Below are 20198 nucleotides of genomic sequence, written 5' to 3'. Positions count from 1 at the left end.
ACAAGCTTCGATGGGAGAAGTTTTACACCTCAAAAGACAGATACCCCTACAGTGAGTAGTGTTCTACGCTGCAACGTGTATAGCATCAGATAATGCGAAATCCAATATTATGACATCATATTTTTTTTGTATTTTTACGAAACCTATTAAATCAAATTTATATGTATACCTGCCACGGTACCTACTATTTATTATACTTTTTTTATGATTATTAGTATCGGTCAAAATAAATGTAATATAACGGTACATTTTTGTGGTAGTAATCAATATTATATTATTTTCTTGGCATTGTTAAAAGACATTAGAAAATAGTAAAAATTTAAAAATATGTAAATGTTTAATTACTTAATATTTTTATTAATTCAACGATTAATTCACAAGATTTAAGAATGTAACATTCTAATTATTGAACATACATAATTTTGAAAACAATCCGTGACGTCGGTTAGTAATTAAAGTAATACCTACTTTGATTTAAAATACAGAAGCTGATCGCCAATAGTAACTCAATTTGGAAAGCGCTTCAGAGAGTATTAAGAGCCATTAGGTAAAAGTTGTCGTAATTAAGTACGGCGCCTATAGCGTAGTGGTTTATGTGCATGGGCGCGAAACCCGAGACATTCAGGTTCGATTCCTACCTGTGTCTTACTTTTTCCTATTGAAAAGAATTTTTATTGTATTATGTACCTATATAAATATTTATTTTAATGACGATAAAGACATCTGAATCAAATTATAACATTCCAGTCAATACTGTACAATGTAGATGCTTGATCTACCTTAAACGTAGATTTTTAAAACTGGCCGCGTATCATTAAATATTTTATTATATCATATAATATTTTATGAAAATGTATGCACTTTTTTATATTGTATGTAAACGTGTATCCTGTCTTCTGTCCAGTGGCGGCCGGTGGTCTTCAGAATAGCATTTTCTGGTAGTGCGCAATGGTTTACTTTACCCAGCATTGGAGCATAGGGCAAGCACAAGTTCACGCCACTTCCCTCGGTTCAACGCCAACTCTTACGCCTCCCGCCATGTCAGACCTGCAGCACGTAGGTCGCTTTTGTAGCACCGCTGCAGGGTGAGGGAGGGCCGGCCATGGCAACGGAACCCTTGAGGCTGTGCCATACCCTTAGCAGTGTCACACTCTTTGGCGGCATCAGGAACACTTGTCCTAGCCACGTAAAGGTCGTAAACTCCATGATTACCTTAATTACCGAAGGCTGCCGTGTCAATAAGCTAAGATAATATCTTAGTGTAAAATGACTGAAACGTTGAACTTCTTAGAAGGTAAATTAAATATGTCTTTGTTTATTTATTATATTTCTTAAAAAGAGTTTTTAAGCAGTTCAAATGATTTAATATCAATAAAGAAAAATAAATGTCACGGTTTACGACTTAGAGTCCTAATTTCGTGCGCCGATCTAAAAGTGTGTAAAAAATCTACACAAAACGTCATCACAGGAACATTCGACCACGGTTTAAGTAGTATATAATGACCTCATTGTAATCCTGTGCAAACTGAAAATCTGTTTGGATCGTAATCGCTTTGCGCACGAACGGAGTATTGTTCATAGTTCGCGAAGTGAGTGATACACGTATGAATAACAATGAAAAGTTGAGCTATGTCTTCAAAGATGCAGGCGGTGCGTAGCACTTGCATGGTAATAGAGGAGCCGCCGCTGCTCCTGTCTATATATATATATATATATATATATATATATATATATATATATATATATATATATATATCGATAGTCTGATCTTATATTTTGTTTATTAATTATTCAGAAGACTTGTATTGCTGCATAAACGGTAAGTAAACTTTAAATTTCTTATCTTTATAATAATTTATAAAAAATTAAATATATTTAATTTATTTCCTTTTTCTACTTGGCACCATCTGACATCTACATATTATAACAAATACGAAATTTGTATGTTCAAATTACTTTTTCTGCGAATTTGCGTTTTGAATATTCTCGACAGAAAATTTTTTCATCTTTTGGATTCGATTTTGATTTCTTTTAATTTCTTTTGATTGACTTGGCTGTCAATAATTGACATTGCTAATAAATTCTAAAAAATTGCTAAACAATTGCTAATAAATTCAATATTATAATAATATGTAATTTGCATAGAAATATCAACCATCTTTTTATAATAGTGATCAGTGCTTTACCTAAATGGACATGATTCAGTGGAAGTGGCCGAAAAAAAAACTGGCAAACTTTTGGCTATTTCGAAAATGAAGAAATGTTAGAAAATAGTAGTTCTACAGGAACTGACGAATAACTCAATAAATCCAAAATGTGGATTTGGCTAAATTTGAAATCTAACAACACGCTGATAATGTTTGTCTAGTATTTACTGAATTTCTCTGTCTGCATTATACGTATTGTAAAATATTATATATTTAAATAGGGTGTTTGAGAAGATATTGTATCATTAAAATACAGTTAATTTAGCTTTCGATCTGAATCTTTCAAATACATCATATCCATAATGTCTGTGCAATAACTCATCAATATCATTACATATTCATGCTGATAGAACATGATAGCCTCGTAGTCCAATGCGTAAGACTCTGGGGTCCCTGAGTTCAATACCCAGTGAGGTTACAATACATTTCTGTAAACTTATACTGTAGACATATTGTTATATGCCTAGATACAGATATTTTAATATCAAATATCGTAATTATTATTGTTTTGTTAAATAAAAAAAATTATATCGTTCAATGGAGCAACCTAGTACGTAATAAAAGTAAATAAACTTCTACAGATAAAAACAGAATAAATGAAAGTGATTATCAATAGCACGACAATAAAAGTGTCTGAACTTTCACGCAGATAGATAATGTATCAGATTAAATATGAATTATAAATAATAAATTATAAACTACTTAACATATTAAGGGTACACCGGTAAAAATGGGCTCAATCGAGATTTAAATGCAAATTTGTTCAACAGAGAAAGTACTCAATAAAACTTCTGAAATCGATTTCATTGCGTCATAAATGAAGGGAGAAGAAAGTATAGTCGAGACAAAAATCAGCTCGTTGTGTATAAAACAGCACAAAACCGTAGATATGTTATTACTTTTTTTCACTCTTATTATAATTCAAAATAAATAATGAGAAATCAATAAATAAATTCTTTTACAGAACGTCCGCAAGGTAGAGCTAGAGGCCGGCGGATCGATGAAATGATAAAGTTCTGCGGAAGTACGTGGCAGCGCAACGCACAGGACCGAGATAAGTGTAAGCAGCTTGAAGAGCCCTTCATCCAGCAGTGGATAGATTCAGGCTGTTGACGATGATGATTACTTAACATTAAACCCATTTTACAACCAATAACGATTTCATTCTTCTTTTTGCTCTCCGGCACAATTAACATTTTGTTTATAATTCTCAAAAGATACTTAAATCTCAGTGGTGCTTTCAAATAAATTAACCGCACGATGGGTGGCACGATAAAGCATTAAATCTACCCTGCAATGGGGGAGCTTAAAGACAGCCACACGCAGTGAACTCGCAGTGAAAAAAAAGGGAACTGAAATACCTAACGGGTAAGGAGACACAGGCAACCGATCTCGAGTAAAGAAGAAATCGTGATAAATTCAAACACGTATCAAGAATACATCATACGTCGAATACTGACAACTGCTCTCGGTTTATGCATTGATGCTCATTTAATATTGTTGTATTATAATATACACTATTGCACGTCTATAATGAATGCGTGGTTTATTTTCGTAGGACACTCCCACATTCAAAACCCTGCGTCAAAATCGGAATTTTATTTATTGTCTGTTTTATGATCACACGTATAAATGACATTCGTCAATATTACTTAATACTCATAATATTCTTACTGTTTTCCGATTTTTGCTTTACTTAATTAATTTATTTATTTTTAAGGTTATCGTTAAAATGTTTTGATATATTTGAATTTTCGCATCCAGTATTGTAATCTTCAACTTGTGCTCCTCCATACAAGGCAGGCATGGAATCTAGAAATGTCAAATGAAAAAACAAGTGTGTTACACGTCGCTTTAATAATAATAATAAGATTGTCACTTTGGTACTTACTAGTGGCAAGTAACAAATGGCGAGGGTTACTACGACAACATTGATGTATCTTTTATCGGGATGTTATTATTTCGACGTGACATATTAATCAAAATATGTCCCCAGAGGTTTTTTCAGTTATTTGATCACATAACCAGAAGTAATAACGATAGTTTTGAGAGGTTATTATTATTTCCGCTATAGTCCAATGTGGGTATTGACGGACTCAAGAAAACCACTTCATTATTCTCGGTATAAATAATTACAAGATAAAAAGACCTTTTTATATAGAACATTTTAAATGTTCTGTTGAATTATTATGCTCAATATACCCAAACTTGTACTTGATATGAAGTAAATAAAAAACAAACAAATATAAAATACTGAAATATCATTTTGATTTCCATAGTAACGCACGTATATATTAATAATTTAGTTGCTAGGACCACCCCCTTAGCAACCAATAATAGTGGATTGAATTACGGATTTCATCCGAAATAACTTTTCATACAAAACAGAATTAACTGAAAATGAATTCAACTCTACTTAAAGATGGGTAAAAGTATTAAAAGAATGCATTGGCGTCGAGTTCTGATATATTCTAAAAGTTTCAAATGTCTAGCTAGTCGGGAAGTTAGTTAAAAATCGATTGCAAGATTTGTACTGGATAAACAACCACCGGACAAATAAGAATACGAGCTAATAAAACGTTTTTCCTGGATGGTTGGGTAGCTTTTATACTTTAGACATTTGTACGTTTTCTAGGCTTTCTAGGTATTTTAGGCTGTTGAAAAATACCCAAAAGTTAAACATGAAAACACTTTTCTTATATTTATTCGTTTTTTTATCGTAATTCAAGAATGTCAACGCCATCATAACTTAAGAATTAAATTATAATCATATCGCAATTACTTCGTAATTTTTAGAATGGGGGTGTGGCTGTTATCGGATTCCTGTAACCCAGAACTCAATTATAATATTATTTACTAATTAATCAGTACCTATATATTATATAATATGATTTTGTAATGTTCTGAGATAACAGATCTGCAATTTCATAAAATTGTGAATTTAATATCATTCCACAATAATTTCAATATATTATTTCATAATGCGGTCGGTCAATAAATAGCGGATCGATTACAAGTTTCCGTTAAAGACACATCGCACCGAATTACCGTTATATTTATTATATTGCATCGATAGTACCCTTGTAGTTATTAAATAGTCAATAAAATCTCGCCTGCTCCATCATCAAGAACAACTACTACCGTATCTCATCTGCAATACCTATCTACCTACCTGCCCAATGTAGTCGCTCCAATTTTGAATTTCAGACGACGTTTTTTCATCACCTGGTGTTGTCTTCATCGCATAAGGCTCCAGAAACCCTTTTTTTTCTGTATATTTAGCAAGCAAATTTTTTTTAAAAGCTGCCAAATCGTATTTATGGTTTTTCTTGTTTGTCAATATTCATATAATTACACATTAGCTTTTCAATTAAATGAATAACAAATTGTAAACATGTCTTATCAGTGTGTTCATGTGAAAATACGCAATATTTGTCGTTAGGTTTATTTTATTACGCTGTTTGTTCGAGATAAGATAATAAAATAAGCATTATCGATTCAATTTGACTGAAATACATTTGACACATTAAGTATATAATGCCGAATTTTTATATAAATAATATAAGTATTAGGATTATTATTAGTGGAAGACTTCCACTGGCAAACGAACACGTATATAGTATGGTGCGAGTATATAGCATGGATCATCATGATATTGGAGTAAAAAACCAACAAAACATCACTAAACAAAAACTAATATCGACTCATTTGCAAAGCTTTTCTTGGTGTATATAAACAAGAAGCCACTAAAAATATTGAACAGAAAAATGATTTCAGACATCGACTCCACTAAGATAAAGTATAAAAATTAAGTTCAGGTAGAGTTTCTTATGGACCTGGGTACTGTGTGAAGGTTTATAATATGGTATCTTTGCGAGCTGAGCCTAAATAATCTCTAGACGTCGTAGAAAATTCGAATAAGGCATTATGATAACTTGTCTTCCTTATTATTTAATGACGATATAAAATATATTAAAACCATCTTCTTCTTATTGTGCCATCCCCTAGCGGAGGTCGGCCACCATCAAGGCGATCTTATCTTTGTCGACTGCTACCCGGAATAGTTCAGTGGAGCTGCACTCGTACCAATCACGGAGGTTCTTAAGCCATTACAACCATAAAATAATATTATTGCAAACATTTGTCGTGTTAAAATTGAGAATAAAGCCATATTTGGTATATCAGATGTCCGTGGTTAAGGCAGTTTTTCAGAATTATTATTTTGTCATCACGTGCAGTTTTTATAAATTTTCACAGAATATAGTCAAATATATTCGATAAATTATTCAATGGAGTTTGTAATCGGCTCGTAACTTTGGATAAATTACAAGATTTTGCGTTACATACTTGCCTTGATTTTTCCATGTCAGATATCATACATGCTAAGAGGATAAGTCACAATGAAGTTTCCCCTAATTAACAAGATCGAATACGCATTTTTTTCTATCATTGAACTTCATGTCTAACAATAGTTATTATATATAAAACTGGGCTTACATAATAAATCTAAAAATTAAACAGTTCATTCAATTACATATGAATGGTAAACATTCTATAAACTATGTTTCTGCGCTGTTTCGCCAAATAATTAATATATTAAGTTTAGTGTTTAAATGTTTAGACAATAGAATTTTCACAACGTTTTCATTTAGTTAATCTAAATAATTGAAATTTAATAATGAAAATAAGTAAATATTTGAAGGTTAGTTTTATATAATATACCATTACAGTCCCTTCCGGGAATGGGAGAACTGGACGCCGGGACAATTGGACGCCGCACTGTTGTAGACACGTATACAGAACGTAGACGAGGAATTTTAATCAGTTTCTATATATTACTTAGTAGTTTTAATTCATTTTACTCTTAACATAATGTTTTTTTATTGAGGATTGAGAATTACCATGCCTAAGGCTTTATATAAAATAAAAAAACTCTTTTTTCGTTGGAACTTACACATATGCACTATTAAATCATTATTTACGAGTGCATATTTTAAATTCTCATCAACTATTAAATCATAATATAATAATTTAAATATAAATAATATTATTAAATATTTTTTTAAAGTACCTATAATTACCTAACGTCTATTTAATTTTGAACTGCGTGGCGTCCAGTTGTCCCGGCGGCAATTCGTCCTAGACCCGTCCCTTCTTTGGTTTTAGGGAGAAATTGAAATTTCATATTCTTCTAATAAAAATATCAGGTTTACATCGAAAGTTGGCCACATACCTACCATAAATGTGTTTGTGATCAAACATAAGGACTACGTAATACAACCGTGACTCAATATAATAATATCGAATAAACAAAGCTTATCGGGATAAAGGCAATGGTAATTAATAGCTTATCTAATCACATGGAGTAAGTTATGTAAACAGAGAGCCCGTAAGTTAGAACTAATCATAGGCTCTCGGATTGCAGGTAGCGTATATCAAATGGCAAGAATTATGGCAAGGCGAGTGTGGCAGGCTCCACAGGTGTGCGCGCGCACGTGCCAAGGATCGATAACGCCGACGCACATTGTGTTAGTTATTTGCCAATGTTGAGTCATTTAATTCGTGCCTACTACAATTACATACTGAGGTTGCTAATCTCTTGATTCAATATTACGTAACATGTGTCATCATTTTAAATATAAAGAAAGGAGATTTTTATAAATGAAAAATCAAATAGTCAATAGTAAAAATAACTATAAAATAACGTTATAAAAATATACTAGAATGTTTTTGAAAAAACACTTTTATCTCGTTCAGATTATTGGTAAAGTAAGAATTATTATTAATACCAATTTAACACTTCAATACTGATCAATATCTAATATATAAAAATTAATATTTGTGTGTTTGTTTGTTCGTATTTAATGCGCAGCCATACCGTTCATCCGATTGCGATAAAACTTTGTAAACTTATTGCTTGCACTTGCGGGAAGAGTATAGGCTATACTAATATATAAAAATGAATGTCTGTCTGTCTGTATGTCTGTCTGTCTGTGTGTCTGTCCCTTATGCGTTCCTATACCATTCATCCGATTGCAATGAAATTTTGGTAAGTGGTTGTATGCACACCCATGAAGGTTTCTGAATTAGAAAAATCATCATTTTCTTCTTCTTCTTCATTCTATCTTCTTTTATTCGTATGGTCCCTATACCATTCATCCGATTGCAATGAAACCTTCGTCAGTTTTTGTGGTAACACCCGCAATGGTTTTTGAATTAATACAACCATCTTCTTCTTCTTCTTCTATTCTATATTCTTCTATTCGTATGCGTTCCTGTTCCATTCATCCGATTGCAATAAAATTTTCGTCAGTAATTGTGCCAACACCCGCGAAGGTTTCTGAATTAGCACAACCATCTTCTTCTTCTTCTTCTTCATTTTATCTTCTTTTATTCGTATGGTCCCTATACCATTCATCCGATTGCGATGAAACCTTCGTCAGTTGTTGTGGTAACACCCGCAATGGTTTTTGAATTAGTACAACTATCTTCTTCTTCTTCTATTCTATATTCTTCTATTCGTATTCGTTTCTATTCTATTCATCCGATTGCAATAAAATTTTCATCAGTAATTGTGCCAACACCCGCGAAGGTTTCTGAATTAGTACAACCATCTTCTTCTTCTATTCTATCTTCTATTCGTATGCGTTCCTATACCATTCATCCGACTGCAATGAAATTTTGATCAAGTGTTGTGCTCACGCCGCAAAGGTTTCTGAATTGTTACAACTATTTTCTTTTTCTTCTATTCTATCTTCTTCTATTTGTATGCGTTCTTATACCATTCATCCGATTGTGATGAAATTTTGACCAGTTGTTGTGCGCACGCCCGCAAAGGTTTTTGAATTAGTACAACCATCTTCTTCTTCTTCTATTCGTATGCGTTCCTATACCATTAATCCGATTGCAATGAAACTTTGGTGAGTTGTCATGCGCATGCCCACGAAGATTTCAGAATTAGAAAATCATCTTCTTCTACTATTCGTATGCGTTCCTATACCATTCATCCGAATGCGATGAAACTTTTGTCAGTTGTGTGCGCACACCTACGAAGGTTCCTAAATTATTATTATATAACATACAAAATTTGTTGTTTGTTTGTTCCATCCAATTTTGATTTTTTTTTTACTACATATTAATAACATTAATAACGTTTTCATATTTTGGATTCGATTTTAATTTAGTGTTCCTATGTTTGACCTTTACTCCTATTAGAATTATTTTCATATTGCCATATTGTATTACACAGATATTTTAATATTAAAAAAATAATTTCCTCTTATTATTTTTCAAATATCTAAGATAAATATAACCACGAAGCGACCCTGTGCGAAGCCGGGTACTTCAGCTAGTAAATTATAATAATAAGACAAATAAATACCCCCTGGATAACCCCAAGTGTCAAATAAAATAAAACACAAAACCAATAAAAATTTTGACAAAATATTTCTTAACTGTGCATTTTACGAGAACTTTTAATTTGTATCTAATTTAAAATGTTTTCTTTAATTTTTTACATGGGGTTGTTTTCAGGGAGGTTATCGACGGAGTGGTTAATCTCTGGGAGTGGTTAATCTCTCTAGATCAGATTGATTTAGAATATTTAGATAAGAATGTCAGTTCTTTAATAATTTAGACGTTTACCATATTAGTAAGTACATATAATATATAGTCTATAATGCTGTAATCATAATTGATTATGATCATATATTATTATATAAACAGTTACCTTATGTCAAGTATTATGTATTGTATTTGACAATATAGTTATGTCACACAAAATTTAATTATATTTTGAAATATTAACGCATAAAAGTTGTTCTGTTTTTTCATTCATATAATGAATATTACGCATTTATTGTTGTTTTACTAGCTTCAAATCATAACAATGTCTGTATGAGCATTAAATAATATCCAAAATAATACTATAACATATTTTTTTTTATAATGAATGCAGCTAGCATAGACTTAACTAGAGGAGGATTGAATGAAAACAAGAAAGCTTTAAGAGTACAATAATTATGAATTGTTGTATTTTTACTTTATGCTACTACAAATTTCATTTAGTAAATATTATACATTATTCAACTAATTCGCATCAATTTATGAGTCGATAAAAATGTCGTATGTTGTGAGTGCGCAGGATATTAAGACACAACAATTTTACATTATATAAATTATTACTAAAATTGTTATAAAACACACAAAAAGAGTCGTTTTTTGAAAACCTCCTTATTGATATAATATTAATTATATCAATTGCCTAGATCAGTTTTAAAAAATATGTTTATAAAAAATATAACCATTACAATCAGCTTTATTTATAAAATACTAGCTGAAGTACCTGGCTTTGCACAGGGTCGCTTCGTGGTTATATTTATCTTAGATATTTAAAAAATAATAAGAGGTTATTATTTTTTTAATATTTAAATATCTGTGTAATACAACATGGCAATATGAAAATAATTCTAATAGGAGTAAAGGTCAAACAAAAGAACACTAAATTAAAATTGAATCCTTTGCGGGCGTGAGCACAACACTTGATCAAAATTTCATCGCAATCGGATGAATGGTATAGGACCGCATACGAATAGAAGAAGATAGCATAGAAGAAGAAGAAGAAATGGTTGTACTAATTCAGAAACCTTTGCGGGTGTTACCACAACAACTGACGAAGGTTACATCGCAATCGGATGAATGGTATAGGAACCATACGAATAAAATAAGATATAATGAGGAAGAAATAGAAGAAGATGGTTTTTCTAATTCAAAAACCTTTGCGGGTGTGCGTAAAGCAGCTGACGAAAGTTTTGTGGCAATCGGATGAATGGTATAGGAACCATACGAATAAAAGAAAATAGAATGAAGAAGAAAGAAGAGTATGATTTTTTAATACAGAAACCTTCGCATGTGTGCATACAACCACTTACCAGAATTTCATCGCAATCATATGAATGGTATAGGGACGCATACGGGACAGACAGGCAGACAGACAGACAGACAGACAAACATACAGGCAGACATTCATTTTTATATATAAGATATAGCCTATACTCTTTGCGAAAGTGCAAGCAATAATTTCACAAAGTTTTATCGCAATCGCATGAACGGTATGGCAGCGCATAAAATACGAACAAACAAACATTGATTTTTATATATTAGATATTACGATACATCGAACTGAAGAAAATTGAAAATATGTTTATCATTGTCGAAAGATTCTTTGTATGTTTCGTTAGAAAATATACGAGACTACGTAAAAAGTATAAAACTCTAGCGTGTAACACATTCCCAACCTTTTTCGCGTAGAAGTTAATAGTAGTAGAACATTTGGATATGATTTTTTCTTAATCTGTATCTCCGTCAAATATCAGCAGATAATCTTGAAAATAAAATATGTTGTAATTATGGATAAGAGAAATACTTACCCAACACTTGGAACGTCAAGGGCTTACTGTTTCAGCCGGTGACCCCACAGAAAACCCTTAGCGATCCTACTCGAGGTCGCGATCGATAGGTTGGGAACCCGTACTCTAGACGCTAGCTCTTTATAGAGATTAATAATCGTCGCATAGTGAAAATTTCATATTATGATGCTATATGTAAAATAGTGACAGTTTAACGCACAATTGTTGTTATTAGTATTAACTGGTAATTGTAATACAAGTTTTTTATAAATAAATTGGCATTCAAAATGTGTGCATAGATAAATATACCAAAATTTCCGTTTAGAATTAAATTATGGTAGCTTGGCGAATAACACACCGTGCGACGGCGCTAAATGCACGCGTCATATTTGTGAGAGACCGCAGACCGAATAACCTGTATGGGCCAAACATTGGAATTAGCATCAACAAATGTTGTCAATATGATAATGAACAACAATACTAAATCTAATATTTAGCTTGCGTTTAGTTGACTGCATCGCAACATTGTTATAATTACCTAGCAGTAATGTGTACATATGAATTGAAGTTTGAACAAGTACAGTGTCCCAACACCAAAGCGGTAGTGTTGAGATAAAATCCCGTACAGTAATATTTTGCTTATTCAGAAATTTGAGATACATATTTTTCGACACCCAAGATCTAAATCATTTTACTTCCTCACCGACTTCCCATCTATCTGTTTTCCCTGGTCCACCATCATCATAAACACTATATTACACTACCTGTATAATGGTTAAGTATAAAACTCATAAACAGATGCGATAATCCCTCTCTCTCATCCCACGACTATTTAAAAATAGAACCCACTACTGAGAAACCATATCAATTTATAATTTTAACTAACTTTTAAACAGATTAAGTAAAATATTGTTTCCGTGAATAGATAACTTTCCATGCCGTAACTACGGCATTATATATTTATATATATATAAATATTATATTATATCATATAATTACCATTATAAGTCATTCAATTAAAATCATATTAGGTTCTTGGTGATGGTATTACAACCGAAATAACTATCGAGTAATGAACTAACATTTATAATTTAATATAGTTCATATGGTAATTATTTTGTAAAATGGAATTCTGCCAAGTAAATAAATGCTGACTGAATAAATATTTTTGTTGTTTTCTTTGTCTTGTTAATCTTTTCAAGAGATTTCGCATTATTATAGTATTGATAATTTAAAAAGTATTTTTTTATCTTTGATTTAGAATACAAAAGCCGGCAGCCAATAATAGCTCAATTTAGAAAGCACTTCAGAGAGTATTATAAGAGCCATTAATTAAAATTTGTCGTAATCAATACCCTATCCATGGAATAAGCCAAACTGAATCGTTTATTACCCTCCAAACTTACGCTGTTTCCGTTTACAACCATTTACTAACTAGTCGAGTGTTCATGGAAGTGCTTGCGAAACTGTATACAGACATCGCTTCGTGTTCCGTTATGCTTCACTCAAATCATAGTTTTTTTTTTATTATTAAAAGCCATGAAGCCTCAATGGAGGATTATTCAGCTGTTACATTATATACATGTTTATAACAGATTTTTTCAATAGATTACAGTAAGATAAATAATAACAATAATAATATTTAAACATCAATAGAACATTTGGTAAGGAACAATTTATTTTATAATAAAAAAGACCTCAATATTGGGCTCGGTCAAAAACAACTCGATATCCAGAGGCAACTGATACCCCTTCTTTATCAACCTTGGAACTAGCTCTTTCCTTTGTATGTCATAGAGTGGACATTGCCAAATAACGTGATTGAGGTCTTCATTGGCATTTCCACATAGACATTTTGGACTGTTAACTATCCCTATGCGATAAAGGGATGATGCAAGACTGTAGTGATCCGCTCTGCAGCGATTCACGGTAACAATGATTTCTCGATCAAGCCCTTTATTGGCATACCAAGGTTTTGCTTTACCACTGTAATATTCGGTAAAATACTTTTTACCTTTTGTTTGGCCTTGTTCTTTTACAAATATTTCTGTTTTGGTTTTAGCTATATTTTTTAAAGAATAAACAAAGTCTGTATATGGTATACGGAACTTATCTATAGTCAACTCTTTCGTTGCCATATTGGCTAAACTGTCTGCATTCTCATTTCCCTGAATTCCAATATGTGAAGGAATCCAGTAGAATGTGATTGTACTGTTATTTAAGGTTAACTGTATAAATTTATTGTATTTTCTTTTTATTTCAAAGATATAAAAGTTAGTTTTTACGTCAAATTTTGGAAATTGTAAGCATTGCAAGGCGCTAAGGCAGTCTGTAAAAATAAGGAATGTTTTGTTAGTATGATCCAGAGCTAGGTCCAATGCATCGTTTAAAGCAATGCATTCCGCAGTGAATAAAGATGCATTTTGATCAATGCTTCTCTTTATTTGAAAGTTCAATTTCGGGCAAATACATGCGGTTCCAACTGACGGGGAACCTTTAATTTTACTGCCATCTGTATAAACTGCGTAGCAATTCTCCGGGGAAACAGTATCATCCACCTCCAAATTCGGGTTACTAGAGCCTTGAAGAGTATGGCCCAACTCAGTATTAGCATTAATTGAAGTAAATGTTGTTTTATAATCATAACAGAATGGAGTGTAGTTGTTTTGTGAAATAAACTGATCTTTAATAGCCATTATGTCTTCAATACAGCAACGTAAGATCCTCTTTCTTTTTCGCTTGTGCTTACTCATATTAAATATTTTGTACATTTTTTTTATTTTGACATAAGTTTGTGAGCCTTTATTAGACAACATTTTACTTAAGTAACAATTGCATAGAAATTTCGTGCGCTCCAGAAGCGTAGTGAGTTTGGCCTCAGCTAGCAAAATATTTTTAGGTGTACTTATACGGTATCCTAGGGCAGCTCTCACTGCTGTATATTGAATTCCTTCAATTTTGTTCATTAGATCCTTACGAGAAGGAAAATATAATTTTCGTAAATATAAAAGGAATATAAATGTAAAAGGAAATATAATTATAGCGGACGAAACTTTTGTACAATATGATCAATGTTTCAGGATCAGAGCCCCACCATGTGCCACATAAAAATTTAATCATGTTGAGTGCACGGCCGCATTTTTTTTGTACTTTGTTAATCTGGGGTATAAAAGTCATTTTATAGTCAAATATAACGCCTAGAAAGCGAACAGTTTCAGAGGATTTGATTACACAATTGTCGATTGTTATGCTTATATTACCAGGTTCAATGTTTTTTTTATTAAAGTGAATCAAAACTGTTTTTTGTTGAGCAAGATCCAGACCTAAATCGTACAAGTTGTTTTTTTATTATTTTAACTGAATTTTCTATAGTTGCACGGCACGTTTCTATAGGTGTAATACTTGTGTGAATTCCGATATCATCTGCAAATTGTGAGATCTCGATACATTTCGGTATGTCATCTGTGATTCCAGATACATATATTGCGTACAGCAAGGGACTAAGAACCCCTCCTTGTGGAACTCCTTTATATACCGATCTAAACTCATCACCAAGTACATCCGCAAAAATATGTCTTTCATGTGTGCTAAATTTTATAAATTTCACTATATTTTTTGAGCATCCAGCTGATGCTAGCTTAGAAAGCAGTAAATCACTATTCACATTATCAAATGCGCCACACACATCTAGGAATGCAGCCAGAACCCCTCCTTGATTCAACACTGCCTCCTCCAGATGCAACGTTAAATCGCTCAGGTTATCAAGGCACGACTTTCCCTTTCTGAATCCCGTTTGGCTGTAGGATAATAAATTATAATATTCCACCCACCACTGAAGTCTATTTTTTAAAAGAGTTTCGAAGAGTTTTCCAAGACAGGAACATAAAGAGATTGGGCGGACGCTATTGCCATCTGATTTGTTAATAAAGTGAACAAATGATTCCTTCCAGCTGGAAGGATACACATTAGATGTAAACATTTCGTTATATATGTCTAAGAGAATTAGCTTGTTATTAACGGGCATTTTTCGTAATATTTCATAGTCTATCCCATCCATGCCTGGAGCCGATTTTTCATTGGTTGAGTTTAAAGCTGTATTAAACTCGATGAATTCAAAAGGACGATCAAAATAATTATTTTCCGGACATGTAGGTATCCATTTTGGGTCTGTGGAGGCCCAGGATGGACTTATTTTATTTAACGCAATCATAATTTTACCTTCTGTTTGTAGATTGTCTGTAACGTGCGAAGGGTTGACCTTAATCCACTTATTTTTAAAAACTTTACATTTGTTCCAGACAAATGTAGCGTCGGTCCGATGATCAATGCTGCCGGCGAACTCTTTAAAATTTATTTTTTTCTTGGTATTAAAAGTTTTTGTCGCTATTGCACAAGTTTTTTTGTAATTGATTAGATCCTCTTTTTCTAGAGTATGTTCCCATTTTTTGAAAGCAGCTCTTCTAAGTCTTTTAATGTTGGAACATTCAGCATCCCACCACGAAACAGGATTTGTATGTTTTTCCGAGTCAAACTGTTTTTTAGCGGGAGTGCTACATTTGACTGAATTACATAAAGTATTGGAAAACATATCGTATTTTTCGTTAACCGATAGCTGGTCAAAATTATGTGAGAGAAATTTTGAGTACGAATTTTCCAAAATATGTGTAACTTTGAGCCAATCAGTTTTAATGGATTTGATTTAAAAGGTTTTTTTCAAATAACAATGTTTCTCTATAAAATGTAGATTGATTGAAATTGGAAAGTGATCTGAGCCCAGAGTCTCCTCACTCGCTTTCACGTCTATTTTATCAGCGAAATTTAATGTAGAAAGGACTAAATCGATATTAGATTTCTTATTTCTATTAAGGTCTACGCGAGTATGTGTGTTGTGATTATGTATCATTAAGTCGTGACGTTCAATACTATTTTGCAGTCTTGCCCCGTTTGTGTTTGTTTCAGAGCAATTCCATACAACGTTATGAGCATTGAAGTCTCCCATTAGTAGACAATGATGGTTTTTGTTAACATTTTGAATAATTGTATCCCATTGTTGTTGGGTGAGTGTATGTCGTGGAGTTCTGTAACATGCTAAAATGTCGAATGTTGGAGTAAAATTTGTGATTTTAATGCCGCATATTTCTACTGATTCGTCCGGTTATTTTTTATTTCGACGAAGGCTATTTTTTTCGGACCAGGATTAGGATGCCTCCTCCTCTAGAACGAGTTCTGTCCCTTCTGAAGGGTACAAATCCTGCGACGTTAAATGCTCTAGTAGGGTCAAGCCATGTCTCCACGCAAACAAAAATATCAATGCTTTTCAAGATATCTTGTAACTCACTTTTGGTCTTCAACAAACTTCTCGCGTTCCAAAATAAAATTCTTACTGAGGATGATTTGAGTAAGTTCATTTAAAAAAAAACAAAAAAAAAACTACGCTTATACTTCTAAGTCATCCGTGGTACTGATGTCCTCACTGGAGACTTTCAGGTGTTGCTGAATAAGTTTTTTTTTTATCCTACTGATCCGGCTTTTCAAGCTTCTATCATTGAGCACTGCATATATTTCTGTTAACATCAAGTCAAGCGCAAGGATATCAGTAGTAAAATCTTTTACAGTTTCTGTTATGTTTGGATTGCCATATGTTTTCATTAAGAAATCCAACAAAGTTTCATAGTTAAGTGGAAAGCGGTGATTATTGGTTTCAACGAGTTCCTTAGCTGGTAGCAATAACTCGTTTACATCATTTTCAGTAGGCGTATTCTTGATTTTTTTTTGTTTTTGCCTAACAATACGGACTTTGTCTTTGAATGTCGTGTTTCTTTTCATATCTGATAGAGTGGAACTGTTGGATACAGTAGTGTCAGCCAAAGGCCTTTTAAAGCCAATGATTGGTGATATCGGGCTATCTGATTCGTTGTCTGGTTGGTCTACCTGTGAACATGCCTGTTCTTTTTGAGCTGGTATAATATTGTCATCGGGAGACTTTTCGTTTTGAATATCAATTTGTGAAGGCTGAGGCTCAATTGCATCTGAGTTTTTACAATGTTTGGCTAAATGGCCTTCTTCTTTACAATATGCAAAGCACGTCAGTTTCTCGTTAGAGAAATAAACCCAATACGTCGTATTGTCGTATTTAACTTGTAGTGATTCCGGAAGTTTTTCAGCATCTTCTGGATTAATGAAGACTTGCCTTCTAAAGCTGAGGATATGGGCATAGCCAGGTTCATTAATGCCTGCTCGTACGTGTGTAATATGGGACGTTGGTTTTACATGCAGGTCTTCCAGACATTGCTGAATAGTGCTGTGTGGAAATAACTGGGCAGACATTGGATATAATTATCCGCTTGGATTTTGACACAAGCGGTCTTACTTCCAGCACATGAACACCTATTTTGATTGTTACATTATTCGATTGTTACATGACTCTCAGTCAGTTTATCTGCGAGCTCTTTGGTGCTTAAATATAAGCATACTCGCCCATGTGAAATTCTAGACACGTACCTTATATTACTGGGTCCAACTTTTGTCCCTACGGTTACAGTGTATTGATGTATAGAGATGCCTTCAATTGCATCCAAAACGATGGCTTGCTCCTTTTTTGGGAAAGTGGCTTGTTGCGCCACTTTCGCGTACGAAACGGTATTTTCTCCCATGGCTGGTAACATTGTGCTATTTTTTGAGAAAGTCCCTGTAGTCAGAGACACAATCCCCCGTCACTTCACAACAGTCACAAAAAAAAAAACAAAATATATATCGATCGATAAAATTACAACAATAATAACTCGCTGCTTCGTATGTATACACGTCCGCTCTTGACCGCGTCACAATCGGCACTCTCAAATCATAGTGTTCGGGTATGCTCGCATATTTGGATCAAGTAGTCATTCTACCAAAATCAGAAGAATATCTTTCTCTATGGTCACTTTTTAACAAGTTTGATGTCTATGGATGCTTAAACGTCAAAAAAAACGACACAGGACGTAATTTTTGAATTTTGCCGCGAGATACCTCTAGTAGTAACACAATGGCAATATTGAAAATGAAAGATGTTAAAATCGCTACGTCATTTACATACTCATTATATCTTATATTTATTGATTTATATTACATTATAGCCGGATAATCCGAATGCCGAATAAACGTTATTGAATAAATATAATCATTATATCATCATCATAATCAAATATAAGAAGGTAGGTACCTATCTAAACAAATCTGCGTCTGATATGTATTTACTAACGAAACTTTTGAATCCGAAAGTATTATCGCTTTTACGAAATTTACGGCGTTGTAGATTAGTTTCATCCACGAAAGCAAAGTTTAGTAATAAAGAAAGCAATCATGATTGAATAAAATAAAGCACCAATTATAGGATCAATTGTAAAATAGATAATACCACTAGACAATAATCAAAATAATTCACTGAATCATAATGAAATACGGAAGAAAACAAGTACGTATGACAATAATTATTATTATCAACAAACGCTGGCTGTCAGTTGCAATCTGTCAAACATCGATTCGCTATCGGTTCGCTAAACTTATGGTAGAGGGGTATTCTGTGTACGGATTCGGCGAGATGCTTATATACAAAACCTGGATGAACGCAATTATACGTTTTGCACGCCATTTGGCGTAAAATCGCATTCGAAAATATTGGATGAAACGCCCCTAAGTATGGTACCTTTAGCATACCGGTCTATGTACGTGGGCGCGAAATCCGAGAGATGCAGTTTCAATTCCTTCAATTTCAATTTCAAAAAGATTTTTTTATTGGTTATAATATATTTTCTCAGAAGTGTTTTCAAAAATTGTTGGTAGCGCTTTTAGCAGTGGACTGTGTGATTTGTAGGTGATGCTGAATGGTGGATTACGGATCTAGAGGGGGGATTTACACGAAAATACCAGGCACTGACCTTTGATGTTGAGAGGGCTGGTGCGCACTGGGCCGGTTCTATTATGTATGTTCAATAATTAAAATTTTACATTCTTAAATCTTGTGAATTATTCGTTGAATAAAAAGTAATTAATTAATAATTTTTAAAAGATTTAACTCGACGTATTGATATCAAAATCCTTGAATAACTTGTGAATCGGGAGATATAAGTATTATTTAACTTTTCTATGAGTTTTGTCCGAAATAATTCAATTTTATGAGCTAATAAATTACAAGACTTCAATAAATCAGAATAAATATTCAATTTATGGGTAAAATTAATCCACTTTTTCATATTTTATAAGTGGATTATAATGATGAATATTAAATGTTGAAGATATTGTGCCATTTGGCCATAATAATAGGGACGATACGTTAAAGATTATATACTCGTATTATGTTTTCAAATAAACCTCAATGATAATAAATTTTGATCTGAAAAATATGCATAACTACTAAATAAAAAATACCTGTTAATAAAAGTGAAATATGTGGATGAATTTTTAACATTAGCATTTTTTTGTCATCTTATCATTCGACGCTGACCATAATCTGGAGGGACTTACGGTTTTGGGTATCTTCAGGGGAAAGCGAAGTAGAGGAAAAGCGTTGGCGCGCTGGATCGCCCAAGTAGCTTACTACGGGTAG

This window comes from Rhyacophila brunnea, unplaced genomic scaffold (genome assembly GCF_057557595.1).
Source record: "Rhyacophila brunnea isolate RB1 unplaced genomic scaffold, BYU_Rbru_1.0 scaffold_9, whole genome shotgun sequence".
Taxonomy (NCBI): Eukaryota; Metazoa; Arthropoda; class Insecta; order Trichoptera; family Rhyacophilidae; genus Rhyacophila; species Rhyacophila brunnea.
This window is presented reverse-complemented; position numbering follows the sequence as displayed.